Source organism: Telmatherina bonti (genome assembly GCF_933228915.1).
Source record: "Telmatherina bonti genome assembly, chromosome: 13".
NCBI classification, from domain to species: domain Eukaryota; kingdom Metazoa; phylum Chordata; class Actinopteri; order Atheriniformes; family Telmatherinidae; genus Telmatherina; species Telmatherina bonti.
The window spans coordinates 5,026,825-5,045,670 of NC_136611.1; positions in this window are offsets into that span (position 1 = coordinate 5,026,825).

Here is an 18,846-nt window from a genome sequence, read left to right on the forward strand (position 1 = left end):
CGGGATGATGGAAGCAGAACTTTCCTGCCATTCAGCTCATGCAAAGATGATCGGATGAAGAAAGGCTAAAACAGATACATGAAAACTTGTTCTGTCTTATTTTGGGAAGGAAGAGGGGACGATAGATGTGAATAGATGAAGAATGGATGAAGGTAGACAGATGGGGGAGAGGAAGGAAGGGACGGATGGATTGATGAAGGAACGGTGGGAGAACAGGTGGAAAAGTAGGAAAGACTGGAGGAGAGAGGAAGGGATGAATGGGTGAGGGAAAATGGATAGGTGGATGGATGGATGAAAGCTGCAGGGTGGGGTTGAGAGAACGAGACAAACAGCTGATTGGCTGAAGCAGGTACGGAAGCCCAGCAGATGAGGAGGTGTGTTCGAGGAGTTTTTTCCTGAATGGAAATTAACAAGTTGGCTTCATTTGTTGGTTTTATCTTCTGCGTTTCCACCATGTTTCTGGACACAAACCATCTGTCCGTCACAAATAAGATACTTCCAACAGAAACCTGCTCATCCCAACGAGGCGGCGGCGTTTCTTCCCTGGACTCCGTCCCAGACCCTGCAAGTGGACATCCAGCAGTACGGCCGCTCTGCTGCACAGTCATGCTTAAGATGGATTCGCTAAGCCTTTTCATTTCACCAAAGGAACACAAGGCCATTAACACAAATTTTACCCTCAACCCCCCCCACCTTCCCTTCGTGTCATGACATTCAAGCTTAATGGAGAACTCTGCAAAGGCAAAGCTTCCCCATAAATGTTTCAGCAAGTAATTCCACCCATATGAAGAAAGTCAGAAAAAAATCTGTTGACATTATCCGGCTGAAATCGTTGGAGCATCTGCACAGGAGATGTATTTAATATTCACAGGCCAGGCTAAGCGCTGACATTAGCAGCAGCAGATAATCCCTCAAAGATTAAATTACATGTGGGCCGGAGTGTTTAGAGCGCCGATTGTTTTCATTAGTACAAAAAGGAATCGTACTCGCTGGGTATAAGATTAAATTCTGCTTCCTCGAAAACACTTGACATCAAAGCCCCCCCCCCGCCTGATAATGTCATTCAGGGCCCCTAATCTCCCAGCAGCAGGTTAGTATTATAGATTTTAACTACACTTAGCAGTTACTAAATATGCATTTGTGGTATTAAAATAAATCTTCAGTTGAGATAAAAGCAGAAGGTGCAGCACGCTGCCGGGCCGCTTCGGACCATTTGCTCTTCTGAGAAGCAGAAGGCGTCGACGCTGGATGGTTAGCCCGGCCGTGGTGCAAGGTTTTATTCTTGATTCCAGCAGTCAGATATTCTCTGTTGTAATGTTTTTTTTAATTCTTTTTTTAAAGGGGGGGGGGGGGGGGGGGGGGGGACATGAAAATGCTGATTAATGATTCGACAGATGTTGCTAAATGTCCCTGGAATTTGAGAAAAGTTTGTGTTGATGCGACTCGATCATCCCTTCAGTTAGGAGCCTTTTAATGGCCGAATCAGTTAAGTGGATTAAAGAAAGAAAGTGGATGGAAGATAATTTTTTTTCTTTTTTCTTTTTTTTTTTTTTTACTTTAAAAGGGTCACATATTACATATTTTTTCAACATTATGATCTGGATTTCACAGAGGACAAAGTTTGCATAGCTTAAACTATAGATTGTAAATAAAGAGATGGGCGCTCGGAGCCTCTGTGACGTCACCCGTAGGTTTCTGAAGAGCTGAACTGAAGCTCGGTGGGCGGTTCCTGCCATCACCATGTTGGCAGGGTCATGCGTGTCATCTCTCCCAGAAAATACAAATATGGGCAAAGAGGTGGAGCTGAGAGGGGGGCTGTGAGCGTCATGGTGGATGATTGACATCGAGCAAACTCCGAGCTGCCTGTTGCTAAGAGCTAACTGAGCTAACCTGGAGATAACAGGAGCTAACCACGTTGTTAACCGGCTAAAAACCGCGGTTGTTCTACGTTCTTCTGACTTGAAGTGGGAGATCAGGTACATGTCAATCAAAAGGACACGCCCCTAAATATGCCAAATTTTGAGATTAAATTACTTTTAAATGGGCGAGTTAGAAAAAAATTACTCCCCCCACAGTTGTCATGAAGGTAAACCTGACCTATTAAACCTAAAATGGATTTTTGAACCAGGCTGTAAACATGTTTATTTCTGCTGTAAACATGTTTATTTCTACTGTAAACATGTTTATTTCTGCCGTGAAGTTGGTCTTTTTAACATGGGAGTCTATGGGGATTTGCTCTGTTTTGCAGCCCCTAGTGGATGAAGGGGGAACTGCAGTTTTATGCACTTCTGCATCGGCCTTCCTTTATCTGCCGGAGGTTGCCGCTTGGGTGGAACGGGATGTTCCCATGGTGATAAGGTGGAACAAGAGATTCTCATCATGATGTGCAGCAACTGTGTGATGCTTCATGTCAACATGGAGAAAATCTTTGTCAAATCCAGAAGGAGAAGAACGGTCCCACTAATGAACTGACAAGTGGATGCTTCGAGAAGTTAAAGCCGACATGGAGGAAGATTAGACTGCAGTTTTATGCACATCCACATAGGCTTCACTTTTAACCCCCGAAGGCTCCGTCCATCTTTCGTATCCGGTCTAATGGTTTAAACACACCTGATCATGTACACAAACATTGCCCTGTCTCTAAGGTCTTTAAAATCCTTCTAATTCCGCCTAAAACATGTTTTTATGGGTAAAAACTTGACCAGCTGTTTTACTGGATGCTTCCGTTACTGTCGCAGCATCTTCTGCTGTTTGACTACAGCACATGAAGCGACTGAGCTTCTTAGCTTTGGTGTATAACGTGTGCAGGTCATTGGAAGGAACCATAAAGGACCAATTGCAACAGAGCATAACTCATGTTTTACAAACTAAATTTAATGTTTCAGAATCACTTTGTCATTGTACACTGAAATTGAAGGAGGCAATCTTTTAAGGTGATAAATCATGCATTAAAACAGCCCTGTGACAAATAACAGGAACACCCACACATGCATGCGTGTTGCCCAGCACACAGTCCTTGTTCCAGGAGTTTTAAAGTTTCATTGCAGCTTTGGCATTTTCGGCTCCTGCATTTCATCATTTAGCATCAAACCAACTCCTCATGTTGATAAAATGGGAACTGATTCCAGCTCAGAGGCCGAGCTCCTGCTTCCCCTTCAGTCAGTCACAAGAACTCATCATTTCCCAAAATCCACTTACATTTCTGAGACTCGCCTTGTTCTGTGCAACTTCCTGCAGTCCAGGCGAAGTCCATCCCTTCACCACGGCTGTCCTCTGCCACTTCAGGACCCCCGCCCCGCAGGGCTGCCCCCGCCGCCAGCCTGGCGTGGCTGATCAAGCTGTTCCAACAACTGGAAGACATCACAAGTTAAACACTCATTATTTTAATTTGATGCTAATCATGTGTTAATGAGACTAATCCCTGCAATGATTCAGGTAATTTGCTTAATGGCTGCCTAGAGTCCAGATTACAGCAATCAGTCACGTTTGATAAGACGTCTGTTGCGGGGCAGGAGGCGGGGAGAGGACAGCGGAGAAGAGGACGGGGAACAGGTGAAGGCCAGCAGGCTCTGGGAGGGTGAAGACATGGTGCTTCAACTTGCCTCTCACCTTTGAGCTGCTTGTGTCCCGACTGTGTCAGAGGGGGGAGCTTTGTAGAGACGCTCCTTCAATCATCTCTCCTCACTGATGCTATGAAGCTAATTAGCACGTTGCAAAGGTGGAAAAGCCACCGTAAAAACGATAAGCTTGCAGTTTCTTCCAGCATGTTGTTGTAAACCAGTTGTTGCAATCACAAGTTCATCTGAATTCTGCAGGATTTTGCCATTTTTCTAAACAATGACATTTCTTTAGAGGTTTTATTGAGTCTGTAATGTATCACCAGCTCAGGAAACTATAACCATTTATGCTTCAATAAATAGTTTAAGATGCTAATTTCTTTGTGGATTTGAGAATACCTTTTACTTTCAGACAGACAGCCAACCAATCAACCAACCAACCAACCAACTAACCAACCAACCAACCAATCAGCCAACCAGCCAACCCACCAACCAATGAGCCAGCCCACCAACCAACCAACCAATCAGCCAACCAGCCAACCCACCAACCAATGAGCCAGCCCACCAACCAACCAATCAGCCAACCAGCCAACCCACCAACCAATGAGCCAGCCCACCAACCAACCAACCAACCAGCCAACCAGCCAACCCACCAACCAATGAGCCAGCCCACCAACCAACCAACCAATCAGCCAACCAGCCAACCCACCAACCAATGAGCCAGCCCACCAACCAACCAACCAATCAGCCAACCAGCCAACCCACCAACCAATGAGCCAGCCCACCAACCAACCAACCAACCAGCCAGCCAGCCAGGCAGACAGACATAGTGGCGAGCTCACTAAGCCAAGACAGGTGAGGAGTGTAAAACCAAGGCGGAGTCATACTGAGGTACCTGATGCCTAAACGAGGAGCAGCTTTGGCAATTAGCAACTGAAAACCAGGCTCCAGTTCCAGACAAGAGGTTCAATGAACTCTGAGTCAGTCAGAAACTCTGAGCCAAGCAACTCAAAGTTTTCTGACCGACTCAGAAAATGCAGTAAACCTCTGTGTGTTGGTTTAATAAACTCCGAGCAGTTTCATCCAGAAGCAACCACAATAAAAACATCATCAATGGATTCACCATGGCAACGGCTGCTAAACATTTCAGCTAAAATTAAACTTTTTCATTCAACTGTGTGGAAAACATGAAGAGATATTTAGTATAAAAGCAGAAAAACTAAATAAAAATAAAAAAAGATAAAGGAGAATTCAGCAGCTGCAGGGCAGAGAGAAGCACCATGGAACCAACCTGCTTCTTATTTCAAGTTAGAAAAACTGGAGCATTTGGCTTGAAATGTTGGTGGATACGATAAAATCTGACTTTTAGTAAGATTCAATCCAACTAGGAAAAAAAAAAAAACATGCAGGCAACTAAAAATAAAAACATCTTTCAGAAAGTATATTTTACTAAACCATTACCAGCTGATGTTTATGTTTTTGCCACGTTGGTCTGTATTGTTCCCCCAAAGCAGCAAAACAACAGTAAAATGTCAATAGTCTGCTGACTCCACGAGTTGTCCATCTGCAGATTTAACATGTTTCACTGCTCTAAACTAAATTACTCTCCTCAACCATTTATTATCAGGTTTAACCAGGTATGTTTACCTGTTATTCTGATCCAGTTGTCCTGCAGGAACCGTCTGCACCTCCAGGACAGTGGAACCGGAGCTGGACAGCCCCGTCTTGACATATTAAACAAGATAATATCCTGTAATATTACTAAGTGCATCAGTAATATTCACTTTGAGGATATGATTAACAGGCTGAGCCAGATGCCTTCATTAGCTGTGTTTCCATTACACCTAGAGTTGCACAAAAACTGAATAAAAACAGTTTTTATTCTCTTATGAGGAGGTTTTTCAGATGTTTCGATAAAGAAATATGTTGCAAAAGTGTAAGGAAATTTACATGTTTGCATTTACATGTTCCCGGACGTGATGTGGGGGTCATGTGACCAGTTCGTTTCCAGTAAAGATGGCATGGTGTGGAACCAACAACAGCAAATTTCAGAGTTTTAGGAAAGAAAATGAGAGAAAAAAGCTTTGAAAAGTCGTTGCAAATTCTGAGCAGCAAGTAGAAAACACCAAAATAACGGTACGTGGCTCCATTTCTCATCAACCGGATGAGATTTTGGGAGAACTGAGGCTCATGCGCTGAACAAAGTTCAATGGAAACACCTGAAACACAATGAAAAAAGACCCCAGTGAGCTCCAAACTCAGGCCGGATCAGCAACAGGTGACTGGAACAAACAAGTCTCGTTCTGATGGAACCCCAGATGGACCGGTGGTGGGACGAGTCATCGTAAGACAGATCAGTCCATCCTGAGAGGAGGAATAAATGAGTGGGACTCAGATCTAGCAGGGGGTTGCTACGCCCCTGACAAATGGCGGCAGCGTAATGACCTGTACCAGCTAACAAATATAAATGGTTTTCTCTTACGTTTTACTGTCGTCAAAACAAATGCTCATTAGCCTTTTATGAGGGATTGTTGCAGTAATAAATAGATCGTAATTACCCCCCCACCCCAAATGCAAATGTGGGAGTAAAGCTACTTCTCCAGACTACATATTGTATACGGTCCCTGACTTATCGAGCAGTTAACAGTTTAAATACATTTTTATGCTTTCTTTCACATTACTGCATTTACATATTGTTCTATAATCTGCTCTTTAGATCAGGGTGTTCTTCAGCGTTATCTCCGACCTTCACTTCTGCCTTTTCACCATTAAAACAAGCCACTGCCAGCTCTGCAGCAAGCACCCCCTGCCCCACATTAATGTGCATATTGTTTATCAAGCAAACATATAAACAACATTAGGGAGCATTACAATATGAAGGCAGCTTTATAAAACAATGCAAACCAAGTGCATTTGTCACTAAATCAGAGGATAACCTATATTTCACTCCCTAATCTGCCGTAAAGCTTGTCAGATGCCTACACAGGCGGCCGACCCATTGTTCAGGCGGAGGGCTTATCCATGCTGAGCCTCGCTCTTCTCTGAAGCTCCTGACCCCCCCACTGTCACCACTTTCTTCTCAAGCTGCTGCATGTGTCAGAGCCCACACCTTCTGTAGTGTCACACACACACACACACACACACACACACACACACACACACACACACACACACACACACACACACACACACAAGTGCAGGCTCTTTTTGGATGCTGCAATCCCATCTGAACTCAGCGTAAATGGGTGGGTTTCAGTTCCAGTCCAGGTTGTTTTGTTGCTGAAGTGATTTGATGTTGTTTGGTTCTTGTCACCAAGTTCAATTCAGCTTTATTTATTATTACAGCATCAATAAGGTACTTTAACAGATACTGTCCAGTCCAGTTTACGGTAATCTATTTATAATCCAATTAAAACTAGAAAGGAACATGAGAGATTAGACCACCACCAATCAGGTCCTTTCCAGCCAATGTTCTGATCCGACATCCATCTTAAATGGATCCACTGTCAGCTTCCAGATCCATTGATAATGAATCCACAGTGTGTGTTTGTTGCATGTTTGTTCTCTTGCAGTGATGAAATGTTGTTCCTGTTCTGGATGGTAGTATCCAGAATGTTGTTCCTGTTCTGGATGGTAGTATCCAGAATGTTCCTGTTCTGGATGGTCGTATCCAGAATGTTGTTCCTGTTCTGGATGGTAGTATCCAGAATGTTGTTCCTGTTCTGGATGGTAGTATCCAATATGTTGTTCCTGTTCTGGATGGTAGTATCCAGAATGTTGTTCCTGTTCTGGATGGTAGTATCCAGTATGTTGTTCCTGTTCTGGATGGTAGTATCCAGAATGTTCCTGTTCTGGATGGTAGTATCCAGAATGTTGTTCCTGTTCTGGATGGTAGTATCCAGAATGTTGTTCCTGTTCTGGATGGTAGTATCCAGAATGTTCCTGTTCTGGATGGTAGTATCCAGAATGTTGTTCCTGTTCTGGATGGTAGTATCCAGAATGTTCCTGTTCTGGATGGTAGTATCCAGTATGTTGTTCCTGTTCTGGATGGTAGTATCCAGAATGTTGTTCCTGTTCTGGATGGTAGTATCCAGAATGTTCCTGTTCTGGATGGTAGTATCCAGTATGTTGTTCCTGTTCTGGATGGTAGTATCCAGAATGTTGTTCCTGTTCTGGATGGTAGTATCCAGTATGTTGTTCCTGTTCTGGATGGTAGTATCCAGAATGTTCCTGTTCTGGATGGTAGTATCCAGAATGTTGTTCCTGTTCTGGATGGTAGTATCCAGAATGTTGTTCCTGTTCTGGATGGTAGTATCCAGAATGTTCCTGTTCTGGATGGTAGTATCCAGAATGTTGTTCCTGTTCTGGATGGTAGTATCCAGAATGTTCCTGTTCTGGATGGTAGTATCCAGAATGTTGTTCCTGTTCTGGATGGTAGTATCCAGAATGTTGTTCCTGTTCTGGATGGTAGTATCCAGAATGTTCCTGTTCTGGATGGTAGTATCCAGTATGTTGTTCCTGTTCTGGATGGTAGTATCCAGAATGTTCCTGTTCTGGATGGTAGTATCCAGAATGTTGTTCCTGTTCTGGATGGTAGTATCCAGAATGTTGTTCCTGTTCTGGATGGTAGTATCCAGTATGTTGTTCCTGTTCTTGATGGTAGTATCCAGTATGTTGTTCCTGTTCTGGATGGTAGTATCCAGAATGTTGTTCCTGTTCTGGATGGTAGTATCCAGAATGTTGTTCCTGTTCTGGATGGTAGTATCCAGTATGTTGTTCCTGTTCTGGATGGTAGTATCCAGAATGTTGTTCCTGTTCTGGATGGTAGTATCCAGTATGTTGTTCCTGTTCTGGATGGTAGTATCCAGAATGTTCCTGTTCTGGATGGTAGTATCCAGAATGTTGTTCCTGTTCTGGATGGTAGTATCCAGAATGTAGTTCCTGTTCTGGATGGTAGTATCCAGTATGTTGTTCCTGTTCTGGATGGTAGTATCCAGAATGTTGTTCCTGTTCTGGATGGTAGTATCCAGTATGTTGTTCCTGTTCTGGATGGTAGTATCCAGAATGTTCCTGTTCTGGATGGTAGTATCCAGAATGTTGTTCCTGTTCTGGATGGTAGTATCCAGAATGTTCCTGTTCTGGATGGTAGTATCCAGTATGTTGTTCCTGTTCTGGATGGTAGTATCCAGAATGTTGTTCCTGTTCTGGATGGTAGTATCCAGTATGTTGTTCCTGTTCTGGATGGTAGTATCCAGAATGTTCCTGTTCTGGATGGTAGTATCCAGAATGTTGTTCCTGTTCTGGATGGTAGTATCCAGAATGTTGTTCCTGTTCTGGATGGTAGTATCCAGAATGTTCCTGTTCTGGATGGTAGTATCCAGAATGTTGTTCCTGTTCTGGATGGTAGTATCCAGAATGTTCCTGTTCTGGATGGTAGTATCCAGAATGTTGTTCCTGTTCTGGATGGTAGTATCCAGAATGTTGTTCCTGTTCTGGATGGTAGTATCCAGAATGTTCCTGTTCTGGATGGTAGTATCCAGTATGTTGTTCCTGTTCTGGATGGTAGTATCCAGAATGTTCCTGTTCTGGATGGTAGTATCCAGAATGTTGTTCCTGTTCTGGATGGTAGTATCCAGAATGTTGTTCCTGTTCTGGATGGTAGTATCCAGTATGTTGTTCCTGTTCTTGATGGTAGTATCCAGTATGTTGTTCCTGTTCTGGATGGTAGTATCCAGAATGTTGTTCCTGTTCTGGATGGTAGTATCCAGAATGTTGTTCCTGTTCTGGATGGTAGTATCCAGTATGTTGTTCCTGTTCTGGATGGTAGTATCCAGAATGTTGTTCCTGTTCTGGATGGTAGTATCCAGTATGTTGTTCCTGTTCTGGATGGTAGTATCCAGAATGTTCCTGTTCTGGATGGTAGTATCCAGAATGTTGTTCCTGTTCTGGATGGTAGTATCCAGAATGTAGTTCCTGTTCTGGATGGTAGTATCCAGTATGTTGTTCCTGTTCTGGATGGTAGTATCCAGAATGTTCCTGTTCTGGATGGTAGTATCCAGTATGTTGTTCCTGTTCTGGATGGTAGTATCCAGAATGTTCCTGTTCTGGATGGTAGTATCCAGAATGTTGTTCCTGTTCTGGATGGTAGTATCCAGAATGTTGTTCCTGTTCTGGATGGTAGTATCCAGAATGTTGTTCCTGTTCTGGATGGTAGTATCCAGAATGTTGTTCCTGTTCTGGATGGTAGTATCCAGAATGTTCCTGTTCTGGATGGTAGTATCCAGTATGTTGTTCCTGTTCTGGATGGTAGTATCCAGAATGTTGTTCCTGTTCTGGATGGTAGTATCCAGAATGTTGTTCCTGTTCTGGATGGTAGTATCCAGAATGTTGTTCCTGTTCTGGATGGTAGTATCCAGAATGTTGTTCCTGTTCTGGATGGTAGTATCCAGAATGTTGTTCCTGTTCTGGATGGTAGTATCCAGAATGTTGTTCCTGTTCTGGATGGTAGTATCCAGTATGTTGTTCCTGTTCTGGATGGTAGTATCCAGAATGTTGTTCCTGTTCTGGATGGTAGTATCCAGAATGTTCCTGTTCTGGATGGTAGTATCCAGTATGTTGTTCCTGTTCTGGATGGTAGTATCCAGAATGTTGTTCCTGTTCTGGATGGTAGTATCCAGAATGTTGTTCCTGTTCTGGATGGTAGGATCCAGAATGTAGTTCCTGTTCTGGATGGTAGTATCCAGAATGTTGTTCCTGTTCTGGATGGTAGTATCCAGTATGTTGTTCCTGTTCTGGATGGTAGTATCCAAAATGTTCCTGTTCTGGATGGTAGGATCCAGAATGTAGTTCCTGTTCTGGATGGTAGTATCCAGAATGCTGTTCCTGTTCTGGATGGTAGTATCCAGAATGTAGTTCCTGTTCTGGATGGTAGCATCTACAACACTGTTGCCGTTCTGGATGGAAGTTATATTTTTAACTTTTCCTTTAACTGTTTGTGATAAAACATGGTTTTCTTAGCAAATGGTTTAAAAGTTGGCATTAAAGCTTGCAGGTCTTTATGGGTAATGTATCAGACATGAGTCAGACATAGTGGAGCTAAAAATCAGCAAAAAAAAAAAAAAAAAAAGCAGATCCATGGCGACCATGACGTCCAACTAAATTTTATTAATGTTTGGATGCAACTAAAATCTCCTTCATTGAAAGGGATGAATGTGTGGTGCTATAAGGTGGTTCAGATAAAAGCTGGCTCAAATTCCCTGAGAGATGATGGGGTGACTGACCTCGCTACTGTCATGTAGATTACACTCTGTTCAACAACAAAAAGCTCTTCCTCCCACACTTTAACTCATCACGGGGATTAAAAAAAGGTAGATCATCACCATGACTTTAATTTCTGTTATTGTTTGACAGGCAGCTGCGTGTGGGATTTAGCAGCTCTCGGCTGACGTGTAACTACATGTGGATTAGATCTGCCAGATCCATTAGATGGATTATTACCACATCCCAATACATTTCTGTTGTCACACCCCGGTGCTTTCAAGTTGCATATGGATGCATGATTTGTGTAAAGGCCAGACAGTAAATATCCACTGATATACAGAATAACATGCAGCTCATTCCACTTTCCTGCTTTAAACATCACGAAAAGTTCCACTTTTCAGATTCGCCGCATAACAATACGCCGCCATTGTGTTGACACGTTGTTTGAGCATGAAAAAGAGTAACAATAGATATTTCCCAGCATTTTTCCAGAGGACAATGCCTGATGAGGTCTCTTAAAGGCTATGAGATTTAGCAGCATAAACTGGAACCAGTTAAAAACTTCCAGTTCCAGGATGATACGTGCAAAAAAGTGTTCCAAATCCCAACAACCTTTACCTTTCCTGGTGTAGTTTATATTTTTACAACTTGAGGATTATGAAGTACAACATGAACTTATCTAATGACCAAACTTCTTTCATTTTGAGCTGATTTAAAGACGCATTATGTCACTTTCTGACCTTTAAACTCAGCATCCTGGATGTGTTTGAGGACACAGTGACATCTATCATGTGCATTTCTAGAGCCACTGTTGCCCAGCAACGTCCCGAGGCTGAGAAACCGACAGTATACAACTTTTACATCTGGAACACGACGTGACGTTTCGCTTCACGGAACACGCAACGTCGCTGATTCAGCAAAGAAACACAAGAAGATTAAGAGGAGCTGGAGAGAGCTAACAGGTCAGGTAGGATGCAAGATGGAGGCTGAATTAGCTGTTGATAGGGGGTGTCTGATGGGGAAACTGGTCAAAGTACTATAGTTTGTGTTTTTAGGAGTTCAGGCTGGTTTGAGTCATATCTGATAGAATGTAATTATTACATTATGTGATTTGCTCTCTAGCCGCGCCATATTGTCATTGTCATGGCGGTAACTCAGGGTTCTGGATTTAACCCCTTTCTATTCTCTTTATACATAATTTCATATGACTGTAACATTTTTGTTGTTATGCTGATGACACTGCTGTATTTGTCAATGAAAGCTGAGAAGTTCAGTTTATTATTTAAGTTTCAGTGTCGTGCCAAACACACCAGGGTTCGTATGTCCTGTAACTTCATGCTGTTGAATATTTTCTGGTCCTAACAACCCCATGTAGTCTCTTTGCGATGGCGTACTAACTCTCGGTGGTCTTACTCTGACTCCCTGAACTACTGTTATCTGATCCATCCTGTTGATAGGCTATAATGGCCATTGTTTGACATCAGCGTGCAGCCAAACAATGGTAGGTGTTGCTTTTGTTTAACTAATTTGTTCACTTTATTTTATTTTATCAGATGACTGTGATCAAATGAAATAATAGTAATTTTATTATTTTAATTGTTGATGTTATTTTATATCGTTTACTAATAAATAAAAAAAAAAGGTTAAACTGAAACTTCTCAGTTCTTACATTCAGTTTGACACAAATCATTGTGTTTTATTTTGATTACAATGATCAATAACTAAAGATAAAATCATTAAATGATTGTGAAATTTTAAGGATAATGGTCCTCAGCCAGAATAGAGTGGATTGTCCTCTCCGGGTTGTAAGTGGGGTTCTGCCCCAAGTGGAGGAGTTTAAATATCACAGGTGGTGTTCACAAATGAAGGAAGGATGGAGCATGAGATCAATGTGGCGTCTGCAGTAATGCGGAGTCTGTGGCGGTCTGTCGTGGTGAAGAAGGATCTGAGCCAGAAGGCAAAACAAATGTCTGTCTGAGCCAATCAGCAACCTCCAGCGGTTAAAAGTGAAGCTGATGCGGAAGAGCCAAAACTGCAGTTCCTCCTTCATCCACTAGGGGCTGCAAAACAGAGCAAATCCCCATAGACTCCCATGTTAAAAAGACCAACTTCACAGCAGAAATAAACATGTTTACAGCAGAAATAAACATGTTTGCAGCAGAAATAAACATGTTTACAGCAGGAATAAACACGTTTACAGCAGGAATAACCCTAACCCTAACCCTGGTACAAAAATCCATTTTAGGTTTAACAGGTCAGGTTTACCTTCATGACAACTGTGGGGGGAGTGAAATTTTTTCTAACTCACCTGTTTAATTTAATCTCAAAGTTTGGCATATTTAGGGGCGTGTCCTTTTGATTGACAGGTACCCGATCTTCCGTTTCAAGTCAGAAGAATGTAGAACAACCACGGTTTTAACCGGTTAACAACATGACTTAGCTTTAGCCCGCTTACCTCCGTTAGCTGGTTAGCTCCTGTTAGTTCCGAGTTAGCTTGGTTAGCTCTTAGCAACAGGCAGATCCGAGTTTGCTAGATGTCAATCATCCACCATGATGCTCACAGCCCCCCTCTCAGCTCCACCTATTTGCCCTTTTTTGTATTCTGGGAGGGAACGACATGCGTGACGCTGCCAAGATGGCGATGGTAGGAACCGCCCAATGAGCTTCAATTATGCCCCTCAGAAACTTGCTGTTTACATCACGGAGGCTCCGCCCATCTTTCATATACAGTCTATGGGTGAAACTAAAAGGTGCATTCATGCATTCATCACATCTACAACTGACAAATGTCATGTAATTGTAAGTGTTAACGTGTTGTACAACACCACATTTATCTGACTGCTTTGATTAAGCTAATAATTAAATGACTACATTGTTTTCTGCTTTTTCAATACCCTTGTGTTTATCTTTTATTTCTTCTTTAGCATCTTTGTGTAATATATCTATTTAAAACGTACAGACATGGCAGTGGACTTTTCTTGGCTTCTGTAAAGCACTGTGTGATGTTTGGTGACTCGATCCAACTTTGCATTCTGGAAGTACAGACCCAGAGAAAATAAAGCAATTAAAGAAAGGTCACAAATGGTCATGAGGTAATGAGATGTGCGGCTCCAGAAACTGACATTTTGCATTAACGGTATTATTAATGTGATTATGTCTATATCCTGACAAAGACATAAGAGGTTAATTCACTACTAGATTCCCACAGGAATCAGTCACCAAATCTTTCCAGACTTAAGAAACACAGAAAGAAACACCAAAAAGGGTTAAATAAGAGTTTTTCTCCACTTAAATGATTTTTACAGGATAAAGACCTAAAATGCTGGTTGTGAGTCAGACTTCTTCCTGCTTCCCGACTTCTAAAGCTCAGAAATCTATAAAGATCTTGGCGTTGTGAACCAGACGTCCCTCCCCTGGCAGGTCTGCAGGAAATGCTCCGCAGCTTCTGCCTTTCTGATCACTGGCCTGATTAATGGGAGGCTGGATTGGAAACTTAATTGGATGTGGTTACAATTATAAAGCCTCGCTCTCCTCGGAGCATCAACCCTCGCTGTCGGATGGCACCGGCGGGGGGAACAAGATATCAGCAGGGGAAGCGTGTCCTGTCACACCACCCCCACATTATTCCAGTGGACAGGGATGTGAGGTGTGTCAGATCAGTGTCACCCACAGTGGAGCCGTTAAAACGCAAACAGACACGAACCTCTGAGATGATCTTCAACACTTAAAAACAGCTGATTAACTGCATGGATTTATAATCCACAGACTTTTAGGGATGTTGTGGTGCAGAGTGCACGCTGCAACCCCCCCCCCCCCAGACATTTCTTCTGCATGTCAACTTCAGGTATATCTGAGCTGTCGACTCTAATGTTCCACCTGATAAACCCTCACAGCCAGAGCAGCTGCCCCCCCCTTTCCTCTCAAGCTGCAACACAGCAACAGCCTGCAGAGATGGAGGGGGCCCTCTGCTGGTGGGAGTCAGCATGACCCCCCCATCAGGGGAATGAAGGAAGCCTCTCGCTGTGGTACAGCAGTCATCTCAGACATATGCAGGACCCTCATCCTGGTCTTCTCCCAGGAGCTAAAGGACCAAAAGAAGCTCCGCCTCCTCTAAGCAGCAGATTTTACCAACAGATGAAAATGGAAGAGTTATTAAACTGTGGAGAAGTGGTTGTTGTCCACACTCTGCATGTCTGTTGGTGATTGTGAGACTCAGCGTGTAACAGGAGCTTCATGATGTCCTGGAATTCTTCTGGAAGTCCGTCTGAATTGATCCTAAGTGAACGTTTAGCAGCTGGGCTGGACGACTTGTGATTGCTGAAGTTTCTGCTCCTGACTCCAGACATTAATGCTGCTGCTGTTGCACAAGGTTTATTTACCTACTGATGGCTGTTGTTTTTATTTCTGTCTGTTTAGTGGAGGTCTGATGCTTCAGTTTGGTTCTACGATGACAAGAGGAACTATTTAAATTGGACATGACTGTAGTTATTTATTTTCTCTATTTATAAAACAAACTTATATTTCTGTTAAAGTGATGCTCAAATACTTCCAGAAGGTGAATCTCCTTCTGGTTTTTTTTTTACTAGTGTATTTATTCATTTTAGTCTTTACAATGTTTACAGATGAGGAAGATTTTATTTTTAATTGTAAAACTTAGATTTAATTTGCAAATCTGAGAAAAAGTCTGAATCTGTTTTTGTTTTTGTTTTTTTATTGCAGACAGTTGTGTAACTGGGCTGCATGGTGGAATAGTGGTTAGTACTGTGGCCTCACAGCAAGAAGATCGCTGCTTTGCTCCTTGGTTGGGATGAGGCTTGGACAGTGGCCTTCCTGTGTGGAGTTTGCATGTTCTCTGTGGGTTTTCCAGGTTCTTCCTCCCACCATCCAAAGACATGCATGTTAGGTTGATTTAGTACTCTGAATTGCCTCTAGGAGTGGGTGTGAGTGGTTGTTTGTCTCTGTGTGGCTCTGCAATGGACTGGCGAGCTGTCCAGGGTGTACCCTGCCTTGCACCCAAACACTGCTGGGAAAGGCTCCAGCTCCCCGCGACCCTTCGTCGGACTAAGCAGTTCGGATGATGTTGTACGGTTTGGTTTTGGTTTTACAGATCATAACTGGCATATAAAACATAAATCTGTAGCTGTGTTAACAGACATTGCCTAAAATGCATAAGCAGTTTAAAAGTGTTTAAAAAAAAGAGCTCAGTGTGTCACAGATGTGTGAGCTGAGAGGGAGACGTGGATGTCCTGACATGAGGCTGAAGCAGCAGCGGAAGTGTGCATGTGTTCCTCTGTTTACACACATGAACGCACCCTCAAGCAAATTCTTTGACCAGACTCATGGCCAGTTTCCCATGTTGATCTCTACCTCCTGTCTTCAAAGAATTATGCCTCCCAACTCCCTTCTGTCACCCCTCGCCTCCCCCCGCCGACGCGGCTGGCCGATAAAGAGAAGGCTTCGTTTCATGCTCAGCATCAGCACCGAGGCTGCTTTGCATGAGCGGGCCGTCCATCACAGCTGCGACAAGCCGGGAAGATGCTGGAGCAGCCGGCCCTGCAACACACACTCAGATGCAGGACATGAAGACACAGAAAAATGCAGGAGCTAAACATATGTGCGCGTCACAAAGTCATGTCCTATTTAAGTGACTATTATTAGAGCGGGTCACCATCTGCATGTCTAGATAAAGCAACGGGGGAGGGGATGGTGACTCTGGAAGATTATGCTAAAAAACAAACATTAGCTCGCTGTAATGCTGGTTTGTTCCAAGTCAAAGTGAAATCGAGAAGCTGTGAAGCAAGTTTTCAGAAACAGTTTGCAACGTGGCGTTTCCTTCCTGCACACTCGGATTTACCTCTTCACTTTCAGTCACTTTGAGTTCAGTTAAACCCGCTAAACGCCCTCTGCTTGCTCTCCATTGCGAAGCAGATCTGATGGAGGACGTCGCTTCTCATCAGACTTAGTGGGATGCTGCGTGGCGGGGAAACTAAAAGACTCAAAGTTCCTGAATAAACCTCTTAAAATAAGCCAAAGTTCAGCAGTACTTGTGTCCTGGTATCTCCATGTCAGAGCCTGCATGCGGCTCTCGGGGAAAATGTCACCTTGCTATGAAGATGCATATTGCGCAGTGTGAGAGCAACTGGTTTTCAGCCCACACAAACAAAACAGATGTTGTGGGTGTCAGGGGTCGGTGTGCAAGCTGCACAGGCCTTAATCAACGATTTAAACAGCTGAGCGCTGCGTCATTACAAACAGAGATTAACAGGGACTTCCAGCTCCCTCTGGTGCCACTGGACACATTTCCACTTTCATTTGTCTCATTGCTTCTGCTGTGTGATATTTCATTTCCATAACAGGCTTGTAATGTCTGTAATCAGTCATGGTGAGTTTATATTTATCTGTTGCACTTCCACGTCTCATACACAAAACTCAACGTCCACTTTATGGTCCACCATCTCGTATGGGGTTGGACTCCATTTTTCCTTCAGATCTGCAATGATTCAGCAAAGTGTTGGAGGTGAAGCATCACACAGCTGCTGTGGGATGGTAAATAGGTCTCTGCAAATGGTCCCTGATGGAACACAGAGAGTTTAGTTCTTTCTTTGCAGTATACCACAGATTTTTGGAAACTTTTTCCTCCAGAACTGCTTTAATTCTTGGTGTCACAGATCCAACGAGGTGGAAATGTTCCTCAGAGATCTTCTCCATGTTGACATGAAGCATCACACATCATGATGAGAACCTCCCAAAGCTGCTCTGCTGGATGTAGATCTGGTGACTGTGGAGCCGTTGGAGGACAGTGAACTCATCGTCATGGTGGAGATGATGTGAGCTTTGTGACATGGTGCATCATCCTGCTGGAAGTTTCCATCAGAAGATGCTACACTGTGCTCAGAAAGGGATGGACATGGTCAGCAGCAGGACTCAGGTAGGCTGTGGAGGTTAAACCAGGTCATGCTGGTAACTTTGTGGTTTCATCCTGTTCAGCCGTGGTGCTCTGGAGATTAGCCGAGCACTGGTGGCCTCCCAGCAAGAAGGTTGCTGGTTTGAGCCTCAGCTGGGGGGGGGGGGGGGGGGGGGGGGTGATGTTGAACAGAGCCTTTCAGTGGGAAGTTTGCATTTTCTCCCCATGAATACGTGGGCTCTCATTGTACTTCGTCTTCATCCCACTGTTGGACACTTAATTCTCCTTAGGAGTGAATATGAGTGGTAGTTGGTCCTGCGATGGACTGGCATCCCGTCCAGATGTACCTACCGCTGGAATGATAACGGCTGGGATAGACTCCAGCTCCCCCGCCACCCTGAACTGGACTAACCAGTGTAGAAAATGAATGTATGAATGAATGCAGTCAACGGTTTCACTGTATAACAGGTTAAATCAGTAGTTTAAATGTAGTTATTAATCACAAACACACTGGTCATGTTCAACAGATTCTTACCAAACAGCCAGAAACCAAATGAGCCCCGACATCTTCGACTCAAACGCTTGTTTTCCCAGTTCAGATCGGATGCTGGGAACACCTTTAATATCACAAATGCGTTGGGTATAATGGTGACTGGTCCTTTAAAGAAGAAAAGACAAAGCGTTTATGTTTCAGAACAACCAGTGGGTGCATCTCCTGGAACTCAGGAGGCCACTTGGCTTTGGTGTACATCTCCCAGTGACACGACTCTTTACGATACACAGTGTTTAAAAGTTACAGACACTTGGTTGTGCCACTCATGTAAAAAAGTCATGAAATAGCATGAAGGCAGCTGAGAAAAGGTTCTCGTACGCTCTGAGGGAAAACCCTCCACCCAAGTCCTGTCAACATTGAGACATTTCTCTTACACACCCGAATAAAATGGCTGAATTCCCTCATTCCATGTCATCCTCTCCGCAGAGGCCTGGCAACGAGTCATTCATCGGTTCAGGTGTGTTGGATCTAAAAGGTGCTGGTTACGTCCCCTGGAAGGGGTTCAACCTGACAAGACAAATATAGAGGATTGTAACATTTATTTACAGGACTTGGATGAGGCAGGATTATGG